Raw genomic sequence first — 19,447 nt, forward strand, 5'->3', positions numbered from 1 at the left:
GCGAGGCGAGGTTGACACAATGGCAGTGATGCCATCAATCATAAATATACTGAACAAACTTTTTTTGTGACCAAAATTCGCTTTAATATTGGATAATTGTGCGAAAAATTGCGTAACTCAAAAAAGTTGAAGTATTTGGTACTGTCATGTGCGAAATAGTCGTATGTATTAATACTTGTACCAGCAGCCAAAATCTGAAAAACGGAGCATTGATATCTACGGGATCACATGACCAAAAAGACGTGTATTTATGCAGAGACTTTGTAAAGATATTAAGTGGTAAAAATTCGAATAAAAAAGTGTGTGAAATTTTATTGCCAGTGAAAAAGCGCAGTAAAAATAACTACTGTATGAGTAAAACAAGCAAAAAAAAGACATTTTGTCACAAGGATGGCCCAGCTGTAGCCTTTTCCATACGCTCAAGACAGATGTATGCAAATATTTTCTCTATAACACAGGCAATATTTCGAAAATGTACTTTTTGAACTATTGTGTAACATGTTGATTTTAAACGTGTGTTTTCATTCAGGCTATACTTTTTGCGGAGTTAATTTTTTGATACTGTTACTGATTTATGTATACTCAGTTTGGTTTGTCATTTAATAATGAATATACTTACTCTTCAACAACGTTTGCAAATCATGCAAATTTATTACCAAAATGGATCTGTTTCAAACCACGTTTACCTTAGTGGATATATCTAAAAAAAAATATATCTAATTTTCGACAAGTTGATGAAAGTTTTTAAAAATGACTGAGATTTAAAATATATTTCGAGATTTTCTTCATTTCGATTATCACAACCATGGTGAGTGGAGAATCGAATAAAGCAATGGTGTGAGTTAAATTGGTTCAGAATACTCCCTTATATGTATTGTACTTAACTCGACTGGTTAGCTTTAATGTTGCTTTCTCAATTACATAAGAAATCAGAGCTAATACATAGAGAGTCGAAAAGTGGAGAAACGAAGTGTTGTACACCGAAAATACTCTACGACTTGGAAACAGTTACTAAAGCATAACTTGCAAAATAGTAGATGTCTATGCAAAATTTTATAAAAAAATGTAAATGAACTACATTTAGTCATGCCTAAATTCGTTCTTCGACAATGAAAACGCTGACAACCGCTGAAAAGGTCGATAAACTTTATATTTTTACATAAATAAATACAAAACAACAAAGATTAAAACTGCAAACAAGAAATATTGCAATACTACGCACCAAACGCTGTTAAAGAGCAAACAACAAAAACAACAGTAACGAGTAGTGATAATACATACACACTATATATACAAAGAAGAAAAAATGTTAACTTAGAATACCGTTCACAAATAAAAAGTTATATACAAGTATACAAGGACTTGACTTTGAACGGTCAGTTAGTATGGCAGCTATGTGCTATAGTGGTCCGATATAGAAAAATTTCTTCGGAGATTGTAGCATTGCTTTTGAGCATATACAATACTAAGCCCAATTTCGTGAACATATCTCGTCAAATTAAAAAGTTTTCTATGCAAGGACTTGATTTAGATCGTTCAATTTCTATGACAGCTATAAGCTATAGTGGTCCGAGAGCGGCGGTTTCGACAAATGAGCAGTTCTTGGTGCGAAAAGAATCTGTGCTAAATTTCTGGTCGATATCTAAGAAACTGAGGGACTAGTTCGCGTATAAACAGACACACGGGCAGACAGACGGACATGGCTAAGTCAACTCAGTTCGTCACGCTGATCTTTTATATATGTACATATTTTATTAGGTCTCCAAAGTTTCCTTCCGGATGTTGCAAACTTCGTGGCAAACTTAATATACTCTGTTCTGGGTATAATGAATGAATGAATGACTTGTCCACGCAAGCGAGACCAACAAAGTGTAAATACAAAAACAAATATGTAAGTATACATATATTATACATAGATAAATACATATATAAACGCCGTGTATAACTAAGATTTAACACATAACCTCTTCACATTAACCGCCATAGGGGGCTGCTAACGGTATGTGTGTATGTGTATGTGTGAGTAAAAGAACGAGGCGACTGCATCAAAAAAGGTAAATATATATGCCTATGTAAGAGAGTGTTCGTTGCGCTTCGGTGTGGGAAGTATGCCAAAGGCGAGCAAAGCAGACAGAGATCCAACGACGTATCGAATCTTATTAGAGAGCGAAGTGTACGAACAAAAACCAATAATCATAATTATAAAAGTAGTGAAAAAAGCAAAAGCAACAACAGCGACAAGAACTGCAATTAGCCCTGCCACAGATCTAATTGCTTAAGCGCACGGCTGTCAAGTTGGACGGGGTTCGGGAGTGAATGAGTTGAAATAATTAATTTTGTTAAGAGAGTTGGGCACATCAAACGCAGCAACAACAACAAGCTACCACAAGAAATAACCAAATATCCAATAACACACAAATTCATTAGCGGCACTACAAAATGGTAATAATAAACAAAATATTTTGTTGATCTCTTTGAGTTCTTCATCAAATGAAGCTTTTTCAATCTTGTTTTGCAAAATCAGCATCTTCTTCAGATTGTAAAACTAATTTGCTTGCGGCAATTAATTTGAGTAAATTTTGTTTGCTCGGGTTTGTGGGGTCAAATGTCTTTGTAGGCGCCAAATTTGATGAGAATGAGGTAAAGATACAGAGATACTTTGTTGATTCAATAATTGTGGAAGCCATATCACGCTCATAATACTTCTGGTATTTCAGCTGTTATGTATGAGTGTACGACAGAGCGTTGTTAAGTTTGCGGTATCCAGGAGTTAAAATGGTTCCCGGCCTAGATTAATTGATCCTCTGTACCCACCTGACGTTAACCTTAGTCATGCCGAGAGGATCTTACAGCCATTTGAGCAATTTTTCGATGTGTTTGCTGGCCCCCACAACAAAATGATTTCGAAAGTAGAGGTTCACTGTAGAAAACTCTCGGAGTAACCATAGAATAATATTCTTCAACGGCTGAGAAATACCAATAACAAGATCATTTTATAAAAAGGTTTTGATAATATACTACTGCAAATCTGTCGAGTTTTCGAATAATCTAAAATCCCAGAATCAGACAAAGCACTAAATTTTTCTCTTTCTAAGTTGTTACTTATATTTCCGTCATTAACCATGGCTCTATAGCGTTCCCCAATGATCGTAACATTGTGGCCGGCTCATTTTTGAAAAAACCAAACAGTGACTTTTTGAGGATGTAACGGCGTCTGAACAATGCCTTGTGAATTATCAACAATCAAAACCATTCAAGCAGAAGTGAGCTTCATCGCTGAACGAAATTTTCTTGTGAAAATCAGGATCGGTGCCCATCTCATTTTAGACGCTTGACCGCTATATAGTAAAAAACAGCGTCAAATATGAGGTGCACTTTTAATTTTTTTAAGATTTTATTTAAGCTCCTCTTTACCGATTCAGCTGTAATTTTAGTAACCGATTTGGTATTTCGAATTAAACCAGCAAAAGCTAACCTTTAATGGGACTATATGTGAGACAAGTAGGACTAAGCTTGGTATTATACAGTGGGCGCACTGATACCCGTTTCGAATGTTCTTACAACGGTACAACAGTCGGGTCTATGTAATCGAAAAGGACCCAGTTTTTTATTATGCAAAATGTCAGCTGAGACATTGCTTAAAATTGTTTCTTTCTGCTGGGCTTTTCCAAAGTCACCAACAACTGAACTTTTGAAACTTTTAGTATTACCAAACTTACTCCAAATAAATTTTGACTTTTCCAAACTTTTCAAATACACCAGCATAATGTTGAATAACTATTGTACCACTTTAACTCATGCTTTGCTCCAAGTAAAGTGGCACTCCTCAAAGCCAATACCCAAGTGTGCGCCACACAGAAAAGTCACTTATTGCTCATAAATGCCAAAATACTAATTTGCTAATGAATATCAGGCAGAAAATTGATAGTAGATATACATTCGGTTTGGCCAAAAGTGACTGCAACTCACTGTACTCAAAGCCAAGCTGGCATTTTTGACGCACCCAAATTATTTGGAGAACCCAACGGCGAAGGTGCCAGTCAATTCAGGCCACTTGGAAGAGCAGTGATTGTTTTCGAGAGGGATAAATGCTTCTGTTGCTGTTCGGTAATATCAAAAGTTTGTACACATAAAAGAACAACAATGAAGAAAGCGCCGAGTCGGCTACAGAAGTCGGTTTTGCAGCTTTTTAAACAAGCTTATCACTTCTAAGTCAAATAACCTAAATAAATTTATAAATATTTACATGTAGACGAAACAGATGCTGCACACAACGCGTTGCTGCTATAAAAACAACAACAATAATAAATACCAAGCAGTTAGCAAGCGAAGCAGCCATTCACTTTGGCCTCCAAGCGAGCACAATTTTCCACCAACATGAAATGCCAGCGGCATAAAACAAGAACAAAATGCCGAAACCAAAAAAAAAATCACAAAGAAAAAAAAACACCAATCAAATATATATATAATTCGATGCGTTGTAGCAAAATATAGGAGAAAAAATTGATTTTGATATTTTTGCCCATTTCCCATACGTCCCTCCATTAAATCATGATAAAGGCATCTAATTTAGGTAAAAGTATACAAAAACAATCTGGCAACAACGTGCGAACTTACCCACCGGCTGAGCGGCGAAGTAGTTATATGGAGCTCCCATCGTGCCGTGTGGGCGTAGGTAAGCAGCGCGACTGATTTATTACACGGCGTCATTTTCTTTTATATTTTCCTTCGGCAAAACTCTTAAAGCAAAAGCAATAAAATAGCACACGCGTCGTCGACATATTTAGAAAGCAAAGAAAGTCACTCATTCAACTTTTCTGCACTGCGACGCTTTTCTTTCGCTTCCGACGCTCGACGTTGCAACCATCATGTGTGTGGGCGTCTAATATTTTAGTCAATTTAAAGGCATTTGGATCACGCCATATTACACCATTCACCAAAAGCACGAGCTCCGTCAGCGCAATCAACACTCACTCAGACAGCTTTAGCGTTTACGGGCGGCGTTTGCGTTTCGAGACGCAAGCAATTTGTCGCCAGCAATGGATTTGGCATTTCAATTGTAGGCTTTTAACGTGAACACATAGTGGCTGTATATAGCAGATTCAGTGTTGATAGCAACAGAGATATTTTACGATATATATGTATATATGTAAAACATTATTTATTTGTCTTGGATCGGAGAAGCACTTTCGTGGAAGCAATTTATGAATCGGAATTATCAGATAACAAATTTCTACCGCTTACACCCTCAATTGGCTTGATAAGCTCTGCATTTAACGATAAACCCAGTGGACCACTAAAAGAGGCTTAAGAGACGAAACTATCAGAAAATCTACAAAGCGACAACCGTAAAATGAAATTAGTCGGTATCGCTAACACTCTCAAAATAATAAAGGAATCTTTTCGATATATCGTTTACAAAAATTTGCAAATGCGAAAGCTCTGTGCCAAAGGCGACAAAGACTTTGGAGCTGCAAAAGCAGCTTTTACATATGAACACATCAAAAAAATTTACAAAAAGACTGAGGATGATCGAAAGTGAAGTTAGGCGAATTTCGAGCTGAAATATATAAAAGCAAAGTGTTGGACATATCGTTAAAGAATCTTTTGCGCTAAGTGAGGACCGCGCGAATTCACTACAGAACGGTTTAACGTGACACAAACCAATAGAAACGATCTCAAAATTGTATAAATTAGGCTTTGAAGTACTTACACATCACCACATTCTCTGAAACTGAATTCAAACTTCCAGTCCTCAGACCTCAAGCGAATGGTTTCTGGAAAAATTCGCTGGGACTTAGGCTTATTTTATAACAATCACCAATTTTAGGTTAGGTTAGGTTATGAAGTCGATCCTAAGAAGGATCACCCTTGGACAGGTTAGAACGCCGGTCCGTTCTGGTACCTAAAAAAAAAACTCTTAAAAACTGGATCATAAGACTCTTATAGATCGATAAAGCGCTTTGAGCCTATCACACATTTATTGAGACGGCTAATATCAGTTACGGATACGTCTTCTGGTTCGCCAAAGGTAAGATTTCCGAGATGTTACCTCAGTCTTTCAAAAGGCGGACAGTGGCGGAGGAAGTGCCTGGATGTTTCTATCTCACGCTTCTCCATACAACTTTACAACAAGCGTCCCGTAAGATTTTAAGTTTTACTGCAAAAATGCCTATTGGACAGCGTCCAGGGAGAACTCCTACGATTGCGGTGAACAATTTCATCGGAGATTGCACCATTTCCTTAGCCGGTAATCCGTGCCAAATTTCTTTAAGATATCTCGTCAAATGAAAAAGATTTCCATATAAGCACTTTATTCCGATCATTCAGTTTGTAGCAGCTATATGTTATAGTCGTCTGATATCGACCATTCCGACAAATGAGCACCTTCTTAGTGAGAAAAGGACGGGTGCAAAATTTCAGATCGATATCTCAAAAATAAGGAGGGACTAATTTGCATAAAGGACATACAGACGGATGGACGAATAGATAGACGAACATCGTTAATCGACTCAGCTCGTCACGCTGATTATTTATATATATATATATAACGGGTGATCCAAGTAGAGTACGTCGTGTCCAGCTATGACAGCTATGACAGTTATTTTTGTTCTGTACCGTTTGACATTTCATCATGGAAAGAAATACGTTTATAAATTGTTCAACTTTATTACAAAAATTTACGTTCTGTAAAGAATAGTACAGCTGGTGCAAGAACTGAAGCTGCTCGACATTCTCAAGCGACATAGCTTCGCTCTATGGGCTCTTGAAAAGTTTCAAAAAGACCCGACGTTTTCGAGCCAAATCAGCGATGATGCCCATTTCTGGCTCAATGGGTATGTAAACAAGCAAAATTGCTGCATTTGGGACGAAGAGCAACATAAAGAGATTGAAGAGCTGTCATTTCATTCAGAAAACGAACGTTACCGTCAATGGCGACCGCTCATGATCTGGCGATATTGGGTTTCAACAAGACATTGCTTCAATCAATGGATTTATTGAAAGAACACTTTGGTGAGCAGATAATTTCACATTTTGGACCGGTCGATTGGCCACCAAGATCGTGTGATATCACACCGTTAGACTTTTTCCTGTGGTGATATGTAAAGTCTAAAGCCTATGCGGACAAACCCGCTTCGATTCAGGCCTAGGAGCAAAACATCACGCGTGTCATTCGCCAGTTACCAGTCGAAATGATCGAACGAGTCATCGAAAATTAGACTCAACGGATGGACCATCTGAGATGTAGACGCGACCAACATTTTAAAAAGATAATCTTTAAAAATAAATGCCAAAGAATGTTCTTTCGAATGATAATAAACATTCCCCATTAAATTTAAATGTTCTGTGTTTTTTTCTTTAAAAAAGTAGGGAGCCTCGAAATGGATCACCTTATACTTTACAGGGTCTCTGAGATTTCCTTTCAGGTGTTACAAACATCGTGGCAAATTAAGACTGGAGGAAGACTGTTGTAATGGGTGTATCGCCTTCGATAGTAACTATAGTTTGAGGTTATGATCCAACTATTAAAGACTCAAAGAATTTTATGTTTTGTACGATTTTTATTGTCCAATATCGCACAACTTTCGGTTTTCAGGCAATTATTCGCTTAACTAATATTACTTTAAAATGTTACTTTACTGTTAAATTACTGTCAAACTAGGTCGTTGGATGCCTCCAATTGCTGCTCGTGTTGCAAATATATTTGAAAATGGGCTTAAATTACTGATTGCTCACTTGAACTGAGTTTATTATTATACACACGTATTTATGCTAAATTTTATTTAACAGTGATTTTTCAATTTAAGCCGACGAATCGATGTCACAAGTATTTCCAACATCCACGGATGCAATTGAAATTATTGCAACAAATTGTTGATTGTGACTACGCAAAAAGTACATAAATACGAGGTTACATTGATAAGTCGTTGCGTTTTTATATTGAGTGTCTCAAATCAACTTAAAACATCAGCTGAGAGAGAGATAGAGCTGACCAATGAGCTGAGCACTAATATCTCTTTGGGTTTAGAACTAGGCTAAACAGAGTTGCATCAGCTGTCAAAATGTTTTAAGATGCTGTTTACTTTCATGAAAATGTGAAAGATTTATAAAAAAAAAAGATGGCAAAAATATTGAAATTTATGAAACAAGACTCGTTTAGAAAAAACTCTTGAAAACTTTGTCTCTGCCAATAATTGAAATGTTTCGAGCACTATCTGACAGGAATGACACAGCCGTTCCCATAACATACGTAACCGTAACGGACCCGGATTTTTTCCGTTCAAGGACTGTCAACTCGACAAAATTCTGCAGCTACAACAACAACAACAGCAGTGACACAGAATGTTGATAGAAGAAATTCTCTGATTGTTGTTAAATAAGATAATAAGATAAGATCAAAAGTACTAGAGATGGCTGAGGCTACCGGTATCTCAATTAATGGCTGTAACACTGCATTACTATTTAGGTTAAATATAGCTCAGATTTAACTATAAATAAAGACAATTGATGATTTGAAAATACTTCGGAACAATTCTAGATTGTGGCATAAATTTAAACATCAATAAATCTAAACGTCGAAGAAAACATCAGAGACTCAGAAACAACCTTAAGGTATTTCTAAACTATTGCTTATACTTATTCGGAACAAGGATCAGCAACGAATATATTAGTGATCAAGAAACAGCCTTTAAAAGCAAGCAAGAGATATTCATAGAGTTTTTCGGCCTAAATTACATTTCTGAACTATTCAAGACTGTATTATAAGCTTGTTCGGGATCATCAATGAATCCAGCAGAGATAACGAAACAATCCTTAAGAACAAGAAAGAGGGATCACTTCATAGAGTTGTTCGGGTTCAATTATAACCGAACTGTTCAAAACTGATGCTGAAGCTTATTCGATATAAAGAACATCAAAAAATCCAGCAAAATCCAAAAAAACAGTATAAGATTTCGAATGTTGGTGCAAGGAATTTTTTCGATTTGAACGTGACTAAATTTTCAAAACAGCATCACAAAAAAAAACACTGAACCACGAAGACAACACGCTTCCCACGAAAGATTTATATGATTCGGATATTAGTATTTTCAGGTTCCAAACCTGAAGTAGTAAGCCATTGGTAAATAAAAATAGGTTCGAACTTAGAGGTTACAGAAAATTTTCAAAATTCAAAAATCCAATGACTTTGAAAAATGAAAAAGTATGCAAAACAATTTTCAACCTGAAATTGCTTGGAACTTCAGTATTTACTAAGTCTTGTATTGAAAAAGTCACTGAGTCTTATCAAACCACCCTCGTAAGTATACGCATAATTGAAGCAACTGCTCATAGCCCAGCAACAAGTATTATATGCAATTGGCCACGCTGGACTGCGTTGGCCTGGCCGTTCTTAGCTGAGCTGCACCAAAATGTAGCACACACGCACACAAACAAACAAACATGTGCAGTTTTGCAGAGATTTCCATTTCATGGAAGGCAGCCGTTGTTCTGTGTCGCCATAGAAGTTCAACGCATGACACGATGGTCGAAAAGGGGGTGGCAAGGGAAGCGAGGCTTGACGGTACACGAATGAATTAATAAAATGGCAAAAGTGACATTGAAAGCTTATTCAATTCAATTCAATTGAAAATGATTATGCGGTTCGTTGGCAGCAGCGGCTACGACAACAACAGCGACAGTGGTTGAGACAGAGGAGGGGGAAGCGGCAGAGAAGTTGCAGCAAGAGCAGCAATACTTTAGTTTTGTGACATGTAGACGACGAGTGTTGGCTGCAACAACTTGCAAGTAGTGGCAACAATTGCTTAAATTAACATAATTGCGCATGTAGACATTTTCCAACAACAACAACAACCATAGTAAGACCAGCAACAGCGTTGGAAAATAGATTTAAAACGATGAAAGGAGATTCACTAGTAGACACGGTTGTGCCTCTTTGTTGTGCAGCAAACAAAATAATATAAAGAATTATAATAATAGAAACAACAACAAAAACAAAAACACGTATGCGCGCAATTGTTGCTTTGAAATGCGACATTTTTGAGTGCTGTGAAAAAATTGCAAGCAAATTTAGCTTGCAACAATGATAAAAATAATCCGAAAGATGTGCGAAAAATGCAATTATGTGGCTATTTATGAGCAATCGTTTGAGTGGCGCGCACAGGCAAAGGGATGCATGCAAGCAGATCTGTGAATTCCGCTACAGTAATCACTGTAGTCTTTGTGTTTGCTGCAAATCTCAAAACTCAACTCGCCGCTTGACGCAATTTAATATCCATTAAATTTAATTGTTGTTGCAGAGATACACAAATACAAATATAAGTGCGAATATGCATAACGAGTCTTTCGGTGGTACTTGTGACCATGTGACGTCGAACGAATGTAGCTGTCGTGTTGAATCGAGTTGAGGCGAATCGAGTTAAGCGTTTAGTGTTGGCGATGCTCAGCGGACACGCCAATCAAAACGGCGATGGGCAAGATGGCATTGCAACAAAAACAATCAAAAAAATTCAAATCAACAACAACAAAAGTAGCAACCAAAAATAAATAAAAACAAGCACAACAGCAATAAAAGCAGCAATTACAACAATGAAAAAACATATACAACAACAATAAAAAAGCATCCACAACAACAACAACGAAAGTAGCGACAACAACAACAAAAAGATGGTGTGTGTCTCGACAATAGCAATGACACCGACACCGACATCGGCACCGGTCATCAGCAGCCGGCATGTAGCAACAACAAGAACAGTAAAAACAACTCTCGCCTGACCGCTTGGCAGCTAGTCAGCAGTAATTGTTGCAGTAGCAGCAAAACAATTTAAACAATAAAGCAAAGTAATTAATATGTCTACTGATGAATTCATTTCATGATATACTACAACTGTTGTTTTTGTTATTGCTGATGAGTTATCGGATATGTTGTAGCTACTTAGCTACTTTAATGCAGGCGAAAATTCATATATGTATATGTATATACATTCATATATACATTTGTATACTCGCATATGCATATGGAGGCACCGCCTCAACCATATAAATAAGCACACATTTTATTTTTTATTGCTCATTAAGATGTTTTAAAAATAAGTCTTCTCAAAAGTTTAATACAAAGCTACGATAGATTGCCCGGAAGTTAAACATTGTACGCAAAACTGTTTAGAACAATTTAAATAAGGCTGGATACAAAAAGAAGCTGGATGGGTACTACACGAATTAACGCAAAAAATAAAAAGCTCAAGGACCGGATCTACACACCCAAATTGTCTCAGTCTAATTGTGATCTCTCCGCTATGCTGTTCCCATATAACCTAACTAATTGCTGCTGAATCTCAACAAAATCGATACATTTCTGAAGCAAATGGTTACTGGTAATGTAAAGTGGGTCATTTACGACAAGCGAAAACGGTCATCGTCGAATTGTGGTGAGCCGGTCGGGATTGAAGGTCAATGTTTCCCTATGTGTTAGGTGGGCTGACAGGCAATCATCTACTATGAGCTGCTACCCAACGGGCAAACTCTACATTCGGACCTGTACTGTCAACAAGTGGACTTCCTGAAGGAAGTTACCGCTCAGAAGCGATCAGCTTTGGTCAGTATGAGAGGAATGCATCGACAGGGACTCGCCAGAATCTCCGGAAGCTTTTTTTTGGATGTTTTTATGCATTCGTCCTGGCACCAAGTGATTACTACCTCTTACTGTCTATGGCGAACGATAATGATAGTAAAAACTTCGCCTTAAATGAAGCCTGTGAATATCGATTGTTCCAGTTTATTAAAAATAGGGACGAGAGTTTTTATGCGAGTGGTATTATTAAGTTATGACCTAAACCGGAACATTCTAACTATGCTAAATAAAACCTTCAATTTAACCACAAATAATGGATTTAGATTTACTAGACCCTATATAAACATCCATTATCGGGATGCAGATATAAATTCAATTATCCGATTGTAGTCTTGGCAGCAAAAAAAATGTTTTTAGGCATATACTTTTCCGTTATTTCCATTAGGTGGATAATTGTATCTATATTTCCTTTTCAAAATTTGAAGAACATTTTTAACATCACTAATATCTTGAACGCTACTGTACATAAATAATTTGCAAAGTACTAGCACCATATGTGGAAAGCTTGAAAGTTTAGCGACAGAAAAGACGAAAAGATATTTGCAAAGTAAAAAAAAATCTCATCTAACTGTGTTTATGAATAGCGTAATACTGAATATTTCCCATTGTTGTGTCTTCGGCGGATGTCAACATCACTTTGAGTACAGTTTAATGGGCATAAATGTGCGACAACAATTTCACGCTTTCCAACAACAATAAAACGATCTCACCGCCCCCTAACACACACATATGTCTGTCTGTATGTATATGTAATAATATGTTTGTAGGTGCTGCTCTTGAATAATTTGTGACAATTTCGCTGTGTGGCGCAATTACACAATGCGTTCATTACAACCATTAGCAGCTACATAAGTGCCGAGACTGACAGAGCTGTCAAGCGGGCATGAAAAGGTATGTATGTGCATATATAAACAAGAAAAAACGTTGACTTCGGTTGCACCGAAGCTATAATACCCTTCACAGAATTTGATTCTGATCGTTCAATATGTAAAGTAGCTATATGATATAGTAATCTGATCTGAACAATTCCTTCGGGGATTGTATTATTGCCTTAGACAATAACCCACGCCAAATTTCGTGAAGATATCACGTCAAATGAAAAAGTTTCCTAAATAAGCACTTGATTCCGATTGTTCAGTTTGTATGGCAGTTATATGCTATAGTGGTCCGATATTGGCCGTTCCGACATATGAGTACCATCTTAGGAAGAAAAGGACGTGTGCAAAATTTCTAGTTCGCGTATATACAGACGGTTAGACGGACGGACGGACAGACAAACGGACATGGGTAAATCTCATTATGCTGATCATTTAAGTATATATTTTATGGAGTCTCCGACATTTCGTCTCGGTGTTACAAACTTCGTGGCAAACTTAATATACCCTGTTCAGGGTATAAAAAAAAGAAAGGATGATTTGATCATTTAAGTATATATTTTATGGAGTCTCCGACATTTCCTTCTCGGTGTTACAAACTTCGTGGCAAACTTAATATACCCTGTTCAGGGTATAAAAAATAGAAAGGAGTTGATGTTCGCACTTTATAGGTTCATTTGTGTGTATGAAAACGAGTATGTGTTTTAAAGTGCTTGTCATTACACTTCCGCATACAACTTTATATACTACTGTATACCGTTACTCATTTCAAGGTAACTTTCAACATAAATTCCTGCATTGGTAAATCAAAGACAACTTGAAGTGGGATAAAAACTGGAAAATGTTTAAGTAGATGGAAATTTGACTAGTAGAAGTATAGTCAATGTATATTTTAAAGTAAAAATAGAAAAAAATATTATATTATAACATATAGTTCGTTGTAAATAAAAACCTGTTGAATCATTGTGCGACATCTGTGGGATTTTGATAATTTTTTGGACATACCTAGAATTAGAGAAGAAATATGATTTTTAATATAAAATATATTATAGTATTTGATAAAATATTAAAATAAATATTAAAGATTTTATATAGATAAAGGATTTAAGAGGTTAGGTGTAGTCAGAGACATAAAAAATGGCGAATTAAATTTTTTTTTGTATTTGCCAGTAAATTATTTTATTTTATAAAAGTAAAAATATAGCATCATTATTGGATGTTTCGACTTTACTTGCGAGAAATTAAAAAATAATAATAATTTTGAAACTACTGGCTTTTTGTTCCAACCAGTTGACCCAGTTCCAACCGAAACTCCTTACGGAGACAATCACTATCCCATTTATGGGATTATCTAACTGGGAATGTCTAAAATTACCCGAAAAAAAAACGTTAACTTCGGTGCCACTGAAGCTAGAATACCCTTCACAAATAAAAAAAATTTCATACAGGAACTTGATTGTGATCATTCCGTTTGTATGGCAGCTATATGCTATAGGTGTCCGATCAGAACATTTTCTTCGGAGATTGCACCGTTGCTTTAGACAGTATATCGTCCCACATTTTGTAAAGATATCTGTTCAAATACAAAAAGTTTTCCATGCTAGCACTTGATACCGATCGTTCAGTTTGAATGGCAGCTATATGCTATAGTGGTCTGATATCGATGGTTTTGATAAATGTGCCGCTTCTTAGGGAGAAAAGGATGTGTGTGAATGACGGTCTGTGCAAAATTTTTTTCTGATTTTCGGAAAAAAACCAATGTAAATATGATTTAAATCTACCAAGCGGTTTTCGATCTTCAATGTTCACCAGTTCACAAAAACATAGCTTTGAAAAAACCGCATTTGAAGTTTTACACGAGCGTTCCAGAGCGCCCGAGAACCCATTGCTAATTCTCGAATACCACGAAAATATTTGTCGGATTTACTTCAAATTATCAGAGAATATTTCTAAAATAATATACTTCAATAAAATTTTATTTGAAAATTCTGACTACCACTAACCCCTTAATACTTATCTGTTGGGTTCACGTAGCCTTCGGCGTGAGAGCCCTTCTATAATTATACAGTATATCAAATAGTTTTTATTAAGAAAGTCCAAATTCCAAAGATGTACTACTTAAATACATTGAATATAATCATACATATAATCGTCACTTTCAGCCGCTTCTTTTATATCTATTGTATTATATTCTCTATTACTTAGCTAGTGTTCTTCGAAAAAAATACGTCTGGTCACCCAAAACCGAGAGGTCTATCTATCAATCCTCTATAAGCCGATTACTAAGACCAGTTCGAAGTTAAAATGAATGAAATAAAAAAAAGTTATTTTTCATGCAAATAATTAAAGTAACAATTTATTGGCTGCTTAATATTCAAGTTTTGAATTTTTTGCTTAAATTACGTTATAAGCGCAAATTACGTCACTGCGGACGGACGGTTTGAGAGAAGAAAAGAAAAACGCCTTCAAATGAGCTCACCTGCTTATAAATGCATATAAATACCTATGTGAACATACTTGTATATGAAAATATGTGCATAAAGGTGATGTAAATGCCTCCGTCATGCATATGGCTCATACTCATATATGGTATATAATAGGTATATATGGTATATATGTTCTTATATCATATACATACATATGTATTACATACATATAGCTGTTTATTTGACTATTGCATTGTTAATTCGCAATTTTTCCTGCATTATATGAGTTGAAATAAGTTTTCTTTGTTGTACTGAATTATCATAGAAATTATATTAATAGACATTGTATGAATAAATCACATGAATGACTGCATTAATTGATTCAAATAGCTCACAAATGAAATACATATTCATTAAACATTATGAGTAAGTGTTCATGTACATTCGAGATATTTATACACTTAGAGATCTAGTTTACGGTAGATTTTTATGAAATTTATATAGCTTTTTCAAAACATGAAACTTTTAAAAATTTAAAATCTTAGTTTTTGATTTGAATGAACTCGAAAAAATTTAATTCTAATCACACGGTTAATCACAAAAACCGGATTAAAAATGTATCTTAAAATTATAATCCCAACTTTCGGATTTAAAAATAAAAAAGAAAAATTTTAGTCCCAAGCATATAATTTAGAATTAATAAAATAATTTGTTTTAGAATTAAAATTTTTTCGAGTTCATTCAAATCAAAAACTAAGATTTTAAATTTTTAATCCAAAATTTGATTTAAATGATTTTTATTTTTTAATCCGTCTCGGCATTGTCATTTGGTCAGCTAGAAACGGCGATTTAACGGGAGTACACTCACTCTTGGTGGGGTATAGTTCAGGACAGATTTTATGCACAAATTCGTAAACCACTGATATTATTTGGAAAAATATATAAGTGGAAACCGGCTATCATAATGAGATAAATCAAGGTAGCAGCAGGAATCGATCAGTGTTTTCAATACAAAATAAATCTGAATTTTTTTGAAACAAATTAAATATATAACGCCTAACAAAAAGAAATGTATTATTCTACAATAGATTAATGGAAGGTCTTTTACTAGATCTATCATTTAGAAATATCCGAGTTATCTAATTTTGTAAGTAAGCAGATTAAACTCATCAATCATAAAATCATGTACATATGTTTATCCGTAAGGATATTATTACGATTTATTCTTAAATTTTTTTTAGATGTCAAAACAAACTGAAGAACAGAGAAAGAAACAAATAAACACCCAAGCCTTTCACTTTCCCCTACTTCAAGCTCTCTTTTCTATATAAAACCGGTATCTTTTTATACCACTCAAAGGATATGAGTGTCCACACATACAACTATACACCTAGACATATATCAATGTACACACCGTTCTCTGTTATAACTGCATCAGGGTATCGAGCTGGAACTCATTAGAGGCCATAAATGGCTGATAATAGACAGATAGATGGACGGAGACACCACCGCTGAGCGCTCAGTTGTATTCATTGGCTTCAAATGTGTGCCAGTCAGTCATGCAAGCCTTCATTCATTCTTTCAGTCATATAAATATGTTAAGCATGTGTGTGAATACCAACAATTGTTCTCATTTTGCTTATTATTGCGGTTTTCTTTTTTCCATTCAATTGCTTGCGCATTTTATTTCTACGCAAAATGGAAATTGCCACTTTTATTAACTATCGCGAGTCCTATCCTATTCTATCTATCGTCGGTATCCCTTCGGCCCGCTGCCTGTGTTCCACATAACTTATTGTCCCGAATGATAACAAAAGCCAGAGCGTGTGCGCAATGCATGTTACTGTGTCGGAAAATATACAGTTGTGTGCAAATAATTGCAGTATTTTTCAATGACGTTTTTCTACTACATTTTTTGAATACTGTCTGAGTACTGTCAGAGCATTTATAAAAAAAAAATCATTAATTAATTGAAATTGTGTTGGAAAACTAATTGATATACTAAGTTTCTGATAAGGTTAATGAACCCTGTGATTGAAACACCGATTTTACAACATTTTGGCATGATGCCATTATTTGTACGAATTTTCAACTTTACTTTAAACTTTTACCTCTTACTACTGAATTATGACAATTTTCATAGCACCAATAGAACTACTCAATAACCTCCCGAAAAAATTATATATTGTGCAAATAACATTTGCTAAATTTACAAATAAATGTACATCTTCGGATAGAGGAACCATTAACGTAGGAACGTGTCGTTTTTAAAGAGAAAATCACCACGCAAAATGTTAAACGACTAACAGCGAACGAGTTTTGTGCTCTTTAAGTATTAAAGATAAAAATTAACACAGAAGGGTGATGAGTTCAAATTTAAAAAATTATGTTATGATTTGCATCATATTTTATACATTCACTTTTATGTTAGTCGTTTGAAACTAATTGATATCTCTATATCCTAAAAAGACAATTTAAACTTTTTGGTGGTAGTGATGTAAAACTCGTTAAATCAGGAAAATGCTTGCTTATGAGATTATATCAATTTAGGATTAAAAAAAAAAATTTTTTTTTAGTTTTTTTAATAATTTTAACTAAAATCCTTATACAATTGGTACAGTAAAAAAACAAATATATATATTAATAATCAGCGTGACGAGCTGAGTCGATTTAGCCATGTCCGTCTGTCTGTATACGCGAACTGGTCTCACCGTTAATGAGATACCGATTTGAAATTTCGCACACGTTCTTTTTTCCCCAAGAAGCTGCTCATTTTTAGGACCATCGATATCAAGCCACTATAGCACATAGCTGCCATACAAACTGATCGATCAAAATCAAGTTCTTGTGAAAGACGAAGTAAATGTTTAACCCTTTACTTTTTTTAATTGATCCTTTTTGTAAGTCCGACATTTTCGACATTCGAAAACTGATCCAAAGCAAAAATCAATCGCATTTTACTATTAAGTCTTAATTATTAAGATTATTTTTTTGGTTTCAGATAGCACGAGTTCCTACAATCGCCGGCACAAGTAGAGCTCCTCTTGAAAAAAGAGATTCCGAAGATTTGCAGCCGCCACTCTGTATCAAAATGTTAATATACAAAAGCTTTTACAATTGAAAAAAAAAACCTTGTAAAAAATTTATTCAAAGATATTGGTTGCAGCACTGCAATTAATTTGCTCATTAATGTAAGATAGAAAACTGCAAACAAACAATTACCCAGTCATACATAAGTGGCACACACTTACACATGTGTATGTATTTATTTACATATATGCTATTTTGACAGCAGGAAGAAAAATGGGAGCAACACATGGTTCAACCTTGTGCCAGTAAGTCTATTACACATTTGTACAGTGTAAGAGTTTTACATATCCTGGGCGGAATTAAAAGTAGCAGCGCTGCCTATCATACTACGCACAGGATGCGAGTAATATGGAAATGGAATGCAAAAGCAAAAAACGTTTTCGAATATGAAATTAAAAGAGAAAAGCAGCCTATTATACAATATTATCTAATGTCCACCTCCGAGACGGCTGGAAGGATGTGTCTATCGCTGGCATAGAAATACGCCTACCATGGCTACAAACTATGTATGTATACTATGTAAGATTTTGCTAATTAAATAAGGCGAAAAATAAAAGTGAAAGCAGAAACATTAGGCAAAGCACATAGTGAAGTGATGAGAACAAAAGTTAGGTAAAGCGGTTGGAGAATGAGTTGAGGTTCGAGAACGATAAACACGACAAAAAACTAGGAAGAAGGCTCAGCGAAAGTATAATGAAGCTTAATAACTGGATCAAATTTGATGTCAAGTTCTGCTTAGACCCAAGATAAACTATCTTAGTTAAGTACTACATAATCATATTTGCAATAAAATGCAATTCAAATGCGTTACATCATCGACAAGCATCGCATGACTTCACGAAATGCTGTTTCAATATTTGTAGTACAGCAAAATGCCATCATGAATTATTCACAAACAACAAATTGTCATTAAGCGGACGTGTAAGGATGCATCAAAGCTAACCATGCGATCATAATAATTATAAAAATAGAAACGAAATAAGTAGATCCCGAAACTACGGGTCTAAGCCTACATTACATCGAGATGCTTAGTACAAAATTGTGGAAAGTATTACGACTTATGGAGATTTAGGTTCAACTAAGCGGTTGGGTTAGGACAACCTAGAAAAACTCAGACAACCGCTCTAAGCAAAGGACATTGTATAACTAACAGTCGAAAAGTTTGACACACCTGATAAAGATAAAAGAAATAAAAGTCCTTGACTTGGACCTATGGAACTTAATACGGTAAAATTTTGAATCCATAAGAGTATTTGAAGTAACCTAACTTTTGTTAAGCTGTTTCGGCAATCACCTAAGAAATTGGTTCGGGATTGCATGTTACAGACGATAGCCACAACTATTTTAACATGCGAAATATTTTACTATTTAAGATACCGCCAAATGCATAACATTTTTTTAAACCAGTAAGCTTAGCACCATTACTA

The 19,447-nt window shown here is 35.3% G+C and overlaps 1 protein-coding gene across 24 annotated transcripts in view; it reads right to left on the minus strand.

Moving 5' to 3' along the window:
- Positions 1-19,447, minus strand: part of mim (missing-in-metastasis) — a 117,396-nt gene that overhangs the window by 54,304 nt on the left and 43,645 nt on the right. The window lies entirely within an intron of this gene.

The sequence above is a fragment of the Bactrocera oleae genome, chromosome 4 (genome assembly GCF_042242935.1).
Source record: "Bactrocera oleae isolate idBacOlea1 chromosome 4, idBacOlea1, whole genome shotgun sequence".
NCBI classification, from domain to species: Eukaryota; Metazoa; Arthropoda; class Insecta; order Diptera; family Tephritidae; genus Bactrocera; species Bactrocera oleae.